Source organism: Antrostomus carolinensis, unplaced genomic scaffold, assembly GCF_000700745.2.
Source record: "Antrostomus carolinensis isolate BGI_N321 unplaced genomic scaffold, ASM70074v2 scaffold40917, whole genome shotgun sequence".
In the NCBI taxonomy this organism is placed as follows: Eukaryota; Metazoa; Chordata; class Aves; order Caprimulgiformes; family Caprimulgidae; genus Antrostomus; species Antrostomus carolinensis.
Window position 1 is genome coordinate 20,983 of NW_010328778.1, and position 8,238 is coordinate 29,220.

Below are 8,238 nucleotides of genomic sequence, written 5' to 3' on the forward strand. Positions count from 1 at the left end.
TTATTTCTGAAAACAAAAAGCTTATGAGATTTAGACAAAAATAGCATCATGGAGGAGGGACCCTCCCCCCCCCAAGCTATTTATGCTGCAAAATTAAGTCATTTTGTAATTAAGTAATACATCTTCCTCCCACTGTATTAAAATGGCATCATTTTACTACTTCTCACAAGGACGTAATGAAGCCATATCTGTAAGTGTTCAGGGATCAACACAACCACATGTTGCTCAAGAACATCATTACATTCCTCTGCTGGAGTTTTAGTGACAAACAGGAAATAAAAGCGAGGGCATATATTCAGTTTTCAGGATAACATGGAACACCAGGAGAAGCACAGACCCCTGGGGAAAGATGTGATCACGGAGTTTTACAATCTGCACAACTGACTGAGGGGGAGGCCGGGTGGAAAAAACAACAAAAAAAACACAAAACCCAAACCAAAATGAACCACACTGTTCAAAAAGCTGGACTACTACCAAGCTGCATTTTCATTTTAAACATATTTCTCAATTATTTATTTATTTTACAGTGCAATTATTAAAAAAAAAAAGCAAGTTATTTCTGGCTCAACTCCCTCGGCAAACTTATTTAGGGCAGGGTGTTGCTTCAAGGAGATAAGTACTGTTTATTGAACACCATCATTGACTCAATAAGCAGTCAACCTATATTTTTGCTGCATACAACAGATATACAAACGTTAACTACAGGACTAAGGGATGTGAATTAAACTTCAAGGGAAAAAAAAAATGTAAGCATACAACGTAACAACTGCTGATCTGAATTCAGTTTTTGGATTACTGCCTCAAATTAAGAATGCAAAAATCAAACTCTTGTGTAAAATGAATTCAAGCAACCAGCTGTGAAGTGTGCAGTCACAAAACAGTGAGTTTGGTGCTGACAGGAAAGGACAGAGCTTTATTGTTCTTTTCTATTGAAGAAAATACCATGAGCTTGAACTGTAAGGTGCCCGAAGATCTGGTTTAGTAGTGGACAGGTCTGGTTGGACTCAATGATCTCAAAAGTCTTTTCCAACCAAGCGATTCTGTGATTCTGTGTTTCTCTACAAAGTGATTCAATTGCCCCGACTCCTCACTCAAGCACTCCTGCCTCATCCCCATCACTCCCTCACTGGTACAAGTGACAGAAGCCTGAGCACAAAGGTTCCTACTGGGAGGTTCTGCAGACACCAGAGCTCGAGGTGACACCCTGCCCAAGGAAACCTGCCAAATTTCATACCCCAACACGCATCACTTGCTCCATTTCTGTTTTTCAGAGACTCCTTCATGAACAGAGATGATGTTTTTGGAGAGAGACTATTTCAAAAGCATTGGAAAATCTACATGCATTTCTGGATTTTATTTTTAAAGTGCTGTCAAGGGAAGAATGAATTAGAAGAAAGACCAATAAACCAGAGCATCTATGTGATAAGTATCAGAAGCTCCTCACTCATTTGCTAGATGACGATATGAATAATAAGAACATTTCAGCCTTGCTATGATGATTGAGACCATCAAGAGCCCCATTTTCAAGGTGTGAAGTAAGGTAAGCTGGGTATTGAATAACGAGGTGCCAGCGTACTGTCTTTAGGAGTATTTTTATCATGAAAAAAACAGCTTTCCAATTTTAATTCACCCAATTTACATAAACTCAACATTCACAGTTAGCAATCTTAAGAAGTATAATTTCTAACAAAAAAAAAAAAAGACATCAGGAAACAGATATTAGAAAAATAACAGTCTTGTGGCAGTTTTCTGAAATAATAATGAAGCAAAACGACTCTGTCAGAAGAGAGTGGCAGGGGAAAGGTGGTGGTAGAGAACTCTGCACAACCCCAGAAATGCTGCTTTGGTACAAATACAGAGTTTTGCAGATTGAAAACATGACTGCAATTGCGAGGCTGTCTGTGTGCATGCTCCTACTCCAGCATGTTATTGTGGATCAAAACCAGAGATAAGAGAGTGACTCAAGGCGTCAGCTGGCCAAGACACTCCTAGGGTATGAAAGGTGTGAATGAGCCACGATTTTGAATGAGTGTAGCTCAGCTCATCTACTCCAAAATTCGTGCAGTTGTGTAACGATGATTTTCCAGGAGCATTTAATTTATAACCATTTCCCAGACTCAGAGTGTTCATTTCTTTCATCATTTTTTGTAAAGCTTAACTGCTGGTTACTACTCAGTACCTGGAAGTGCTGCCAATCAGCACTAAACTTACACGTTGAAGTTTTTTTTTTGCAAAGAGTTATGCAATTTTAATGTGCAGTCAGAGACCTAACGAGTTAGAAATAAGAAGGGGCCAAACTAGTTGCATCTAAGGGCTTGTCGACACAGGAAATCATCTGAGCGTAATTATACCAGTGTAATTATGTCAATAAGTTTCCCTGTGTGGCAAGTCCTAACGCATATTTAATAATTAGGTGAAGTTTTCACAACTCAAAGCATGTTTTAGCATTGGGCTAACGTAACCTACGTTTGTCGATAGAAAGTCTTGCTAAAACCATTTTTTTCTAAAAACACAGTCTCTAAATGAAACCAGGGTGAAGGAAGGAAGTCTTCTTTGGAAGCTTCACTTTCAGTTAAGGTTTCTAACAACAGACAGGGCAGCTCTTCCAGATGATCACTACGGGTGTTTTCAGATACTGCTGAGCAACAACAGATGCACTTTTCAAAGTATTTTAGATACACTGATTACTTGACACCCAAGTATTTAATAAAACAAAGCCAATTTTCCTGCTAGGATACAGAATTTTAATTCAATATGTAATTCAGTTAGCCTGCAGCACTTGCTGTGATCTACCCTGCTTGCCAACCCCAGCCTTGCAGACAGCATGGACTATACAACCACTGTCCAGATTCTCTGCTGCCTCCAGGTCAGTTATCGATTCCACCACACAGACACAGAGAGGAACCATCACTCCTTGGAAAAAAGGGGGTTTAATAACTTGTCAACTAGTGATCAGCTGTTTTGCCTCCAGAACTGCAAGAAACAAAAAAAATTACAAACGTGTTCATCATGATCAGCTTAAAAAGAACCAATACTAGCAAAGGAACAGACACCTCTGCTTGAAAAGGCTCTCCAGCAGATGCTGTTGAGGTGTTGAGTATCATGAACACAGAATAATGTTGACCAGGTTGACTTGTCAAGTTTTGAGTATCTTCAAGGATAGTTTCCACAACATTAGAACCTGTTCCAGTGTTTGATCACCTCCATGGCAAAATACACTTGATTTATACTCAGTTGGAGTTCCCTGCATTCCAGCTTCTGTCTATTGCCTCCTGTCCTGTTCTGGAGCACCTGCCATCAGGTTGGCTCCATCTTCTCCACAGCTTCCCCTTAGGCACAGAGCCAGAACGTCACCCTTCAGCCTTCTCTTCTTAAGGCTGAACAAACCTGATTCTCTCAGCCTCTCCTGGTTATGTCATGTGCTCCTCTCCTAGCCACCTTGGTGGGCTGTCACTGGGCTTTCATATGGGTAATGTCTCCTTTCTGGAGTGTAGTTTGAAGTGGGAAAATGGGAGACTGGGAGAGGGGACGCTCCACGGTGGGGGAAACAGGATTTCCACAAACAGTTATTCAATTATCAGTAATAGAGGGAATTCAGAAAGAATGTGGCAAACACCCCGTATGAATACCTGACAGGATCTGCATGAAGTTTTTATTTATTTTATTTACATAACTATATGGTCAGAGCAAGAAGAGGAACACAGGGAGCTCAGCATTCTCCTTTTAGGACCCAAGGGAAAAAAAGCTTCAGGCTCTCCAAGTTTTCTTACAGTATGAGTTAAATAGAGAAGTTTAACTTGCGCACTGGCTTTCTGTTAAGAACCGTTAGAGAAAGATAGGAAAAGGGCTGGCAGTGTTTTCTATGAGATAAGGAAGACTCCAAGCTGCAGCCCAGAGTCCCTTGATACTACAGCGGTAGAGGAATCTATATGGAAACTGTACCTCTGCCTCTGCTACTCGCTGAGCATGTTTTAGAGTATGGAAACTAAAGGTCCTTCAGACAAGCTATAGTGTTGTTGGATTAGATGATGCACAACAGATAAAGATAACGGATAATTATCTATTATCCCCAAGAATTCAACAAACCACAAGGAAAAGTGCTGGAGGGAAGCAGAAGAAGAGCTGATATAATCAGAACTTCATTTAAACCTAATATCTACTACAGCATTATCTTAAATATCAACTACTGAAGGTTCTTTACTAACATGCCATTGCCAGAAGATTTAATGACATTTTCTGCTAATAACGCATTATCTAGAAAAACTGTATTTTGTGGAGCCCAGCATGGCAAATAACCTGATAAGCATCTGGAGGAATGGAAAAAGGTAAAGAGCAAAAGGGAGAAACAGTTCTTCTTACCTTTTTATGCAAATAAAGTATCTCTAAGACTACTTAGAACAACCCCTTTAACCATTTGCTGTATTAGCTACACCAATTAGGAACACTGCAACTGGGTGAAGGGCTAACAGGTTATTAAAGGTGTCCTCAGGAAAAAAAAAAGAGGGGTGTGGAGGAGGGAAGTCTATAAACCTTGATCTGTATTCACTGTGAGGAATAAATTCAGTGTAAAAGCCTCATTGCCCTACACAGCAAGCAAGTGGCCACTGGACACATCAAACCCAACTTCTGAAGCTGCTTGTCCTTTCACTTAGCAGCAAAGTAACGATGTAAAGCATCGTTAACAGCACTGCAACTCTTTTTTTGTCCAGAGCCCCATTTCTTCCTTGAAACAGGTTGCAACTCTAGCTGTGTACACCTACAGGTGCTCCAAAATGTGGATTTAAGTTGCCACTTACACCCATCCTTTGGGATCACTGAACCTGCAGATCTCACTTTCCTTTCCCAAAGCTCAAGCTCACTTATTCCTTGTTTACCTCTCCTAGGTCTGAAGGCTGGATTTTTAGTGTCTTCACGCACCAAAGTACCTTCCCCCTCTGAACATCTTCTACTTGTCACGAGTTTTCCTAGCCATGTAACACCCCACAGCTGGTAAATCATTATCTTCCCTCAAATGCTTTCCAGAGTTAGATTGTTCAGGGATGATGTGTCCCCGTTCCCTGTTACATTCAGTCTGTTCCTGTACTTCTCTCAAGCACCTGCTCATCCCAGGACACCAGGTGTCTTCATTTACACTTAGAAGCCAACCCTTAAAGACACCTAGTTCAACTACCTTCTTGCATTCCTCATTTCACATGTAACATTTCTGTTATTTCTTCTCTCACTCTGACCATACCTAAACTGTGCCTGGATCCTGTCAAGGATTCACATACGATGCCTTTCACATTCATTTTTGCTGGAGCCCCTCTGTAAAGGTTCTTCTGATCTCTCAGTGAGCAGCTACCACACTTTCTAACCACAGTATGTTGCGTATGCTGAGGTGGGCTACCAGAGCTAGGGCTGCTTCAATCTGATGAGCAAAAATGAAGGAGTCATCCTCATATTCAGTCATATTTTAAGTCCCACATATGACTATTGATAAGTTCTCTTCCAGATTGCTTCTAAATTCTTAGTTCTGTAGTATGAAATTAAATACCTTAACAAGGAGCCAAAGTGTTAGATAAACAGCATTGCCTTCAATCTTGTTATCTCATTATGCTCAGTAGACTTAATCTAGACATTATTTTTATTGAAAAATTGTCACTTACTGCAAAAGAATTCAAGCAATGTCAACTCTCAAGTCAACCCTTTTATCTAGTGAAAGATGTCCCTGCCCTCAGCAGACGGGTTGGACTAGATGATCTTTAGAGGCCCCTTCCAACCCAAATCATTCTGTGATTACTCCGTCTGGAATAAACAATCAGTTACAGATCTATAGCTTGCTTGGTTATCCTGGTTAGTTTTTGACCTCTGTTAAGACAAAGACACAATCTCTTCGTAGTGCCAGAAGTGATATGACCCACAGAGATCAGAATCACTCCCAGCCACCAATGGTGTGAGCGGGTGTTGCAGTCAGAGATGAAAGGGAGAAACAAGACATACATCCAGCTTGCTTTATAAATTATGACCACATTTCAAATAAAAATATGTGAAAGACTACAAGAGCAGAATGCCAGAGAACCAAAGAGGAAGAGATCAATGCTCCAGCAGAAAGCAGCAGGACAGAAGTAAGAACAGTTCTTTCTAGCCCACAAGCTTCTTCTGGGCAATGTCAACTAGCAAAAGACACCAAGTGCCGGCACTTTCTTCTTCCTCCCACATTCTCCTTGCAGCCTAGACCTTTAAAGTCAGCCTCCAAATTTTCAAATACTAACAAGCTGGTTCTCACTACTCTACTGGCCTCCAGCAAGTGGGGTGAGCGGCAGCAGAGCACCATCAGAGCACACAAGGAACATATAGAGCATAAAACATCTGTCCTTACTGTTAATAAGCCAGGTGGTTTAACCCATCCCTGGACACAAAACTGTACCAAGTACTACTGAAATCCTTCTTAAGGGACACAGAGAAATGGTTTTAATTACAAACTGCAATTTGAATTAAGTCATCCAAATAGTGAGCCTCATCCAAACAACGGAGAGAATGCTCACGGCTTACCTGCAAATCATAGAATCATGGAATGGTTTGGATTGGAAGGGACCTTAAAGATCATCCAGTTCCAACCCCCCTGCCATCAGCAGGGACACCTTCCACTAGACCAGGTTGCTCAAAGCCTCATCCAACCTGGCCTTCAACACTTCCAGGGAGGGGGCATCCACAACTTCCTTGGGCAACCTGTTCCAGTGTCTGACCACCCTCACAGTGAAAAATCAGCAGCCCGGTTTAAAGTTAAATGTGAATTCAAACTGCAAAATAACTCTGTCTCCAGGCAAACGTCTGCTCCAGGAAGGGGGCTGTGGAGAACATTCTTAGAGCCATTTATCACACTTGACCATAATGATTCATTCACTTTTCCTTTAGAAAAACCATGTTGAACTGATTCCAGATGCTTTTTCTAACAATTTTAAATAAAGGATATAATAGTATTTTCTGCATTCATAAAGAGCAATGCCTCCATTCAAAACAACCTCTGTTCTTTGCCACTCCAAAAGGCTTATGTATTGAATATACACACCCTCTATGAGAAAAAACCCACCCACTAGCACCTATTCCTCCCTTCATGCTGCTTCCCCCTACAAAGGTAAGATCAGAAATTCTGTATTCATCACCCCACGTTATCCTTCCCTTCCCCCTTGTCTGCTGAAATATTGCATTTAGATTAGGAAAGAAACGTGGCTCCTCATCCTCCTTCTGTATTAGCTGACACTTGCAACTGCCTGGGTATGCAGGAGACGGCATAACCCACCCTCCACTGTCTTATTCTTTAATTATTTTTATTTTTTCCTTTTTCTTATTTTTTTTAAAGTCACTACAAAGCCAGTAAAGCATAACTCCTTTATACATCAGCATTGATTCTTCCAGTAATATTTACTTCAATGCCCAGACTGAAGTTTCCATCAAACTACATGGTGTGAGTTATCAGATGGAACAAGCACTTACACTCAGTCTGGAGGAGAGCACGCCGAGTTATTCCAGCTACTACCAGGTACAGAACTGAGCTCAGCGACTGCTAATTAGCCCCAAACACCTTTTGCACATACAAACAGCCATCAAATAACACCACTAGGACTTTACACCTCACTATGACACTCCATTACCTCTACACCTCAAGATCTTTGTATTTCATGGATTTTTTTCCCCTTAGAACTCCTCTCTGTTGTAGCTCACGAGCAGACACTGGCTAAATTAAGTCACCTGAACCAGAGTCGCAGTTCTCAGCATGATGTTGCTCCCTCAACCTTTGTACCAACACCCTTCCCTTCCTTCTCCTTCCAGATCCCTTGCCATCACATCCCATGCCTCTCCTCTGGCCTTCTATATTATTAGTGCCCACATGCACACAAGCTTCTCTAAGCTTAACAAGCTCTAATTGCTTGGGCTTCACTCTGTTGCCGCTGGCACGTCTTTCCAGCAGGCAGCGCCTCACCAGCTGGAAACTGGTGCCACGGAGGCCCCAAATCCACATTCCCCGTGGTATTCACATTGTACACAATTTAATGAAACGCAGAAATGATTGGTCCTCAGCTGATTAAAGAAATAAGCTAGGATGGTTGTATTTTGTGCTGTACCTTTGCAAGCACATTCATACGGACTCTGGCTAGCAGTATTTTTGTGTAAAATCTAAAAATAAAAAATTTAAGTTCTCTTCACGCCTAAAATATTTTTTAATTTACAGAACTCAAATGTTGAGCTATAACTCAGAAG